Raw genomic sequence first — 796 nt, 5'->3', positions numbered from 1 at the left:
TTGAAATAGTATGGGCTGCGAACGGTGGCTCACGCCTGTAATCCCAGCACTTTGGGAGGCCTAGGTGGGTGGATCATGAGGTCAAGAGATTGAGACCATTTTGGCCAACATGGTGAAACCTTGTCTCTACTAAAATACAAAAATTAGCTGGGTATGGTGGCGTGTACTTACAGTCCCAGCTACTTGGGAGGCTGAGGCAGGAGAATTGCTTAAACCCAGGAGGTGGAGGTTGCAGTGAGCCAGGATTGCGCCACTGCACTCCAGCCTGGCGACAGAGCAAGACTCTGTCTCAAAAAAAAAAAGAAAAAATAGTATGAATGATGAATGGACCGTAATTCACTAAGAGAGCACTCAGTTCTACCAGCTATTTTCATCTTATTTTGAAATAGTTCATTGGGTATTTAAAAAAATTTTTTTCAACACATTTTAACATAGCAAATAGAGAAAATTGATCAATATTCAACTTATCAAATCATAGCATTTGGTCATATTTGCTTTAGCTTCTTTTAGAGGGAGAAATAAATGCCCCTGTGTACCCTCCTCATGCCTTTCCCCGTTTTTCACAGAAACCCACTATCCCGAATTTGGTGTTCTTCATTCCTACTCATGTTCTTTTTTTTTTTTTTTTTTTTGTATTGTTCTTGTTGCCCAGGCTGTAGTGCAAAAGTGTGCTCTCAACTCACTGCAACCTCTGCCTCCAGGGTTCAAGCAGTTCTTCTGCCTCAGCATCCCAAGTAGCTGGGATTAAAGACACAGGCCACCATGCCCTGCCAAATTTTGTATTTTTAGTAGAGAT

The sequence above is a fragment of the Sapajus apella genome, unplaced genomic scaffold, assembly GCF_009761245.1.
Source record: "Sapajus apella isolate SASKATOON/1434 unplaced genomic scaffold, GSC_monkey_1.0 scaffold74, whole genome shotgun sequence".
Lineage (NCBI taxonomy): Eukaryota > Metazoa > Chordata > Mammalia > Primates > Cebidae > Sapajus > Sapajus apella.
Note: the sequence above shows the minus strand (reverse complement) of the source record.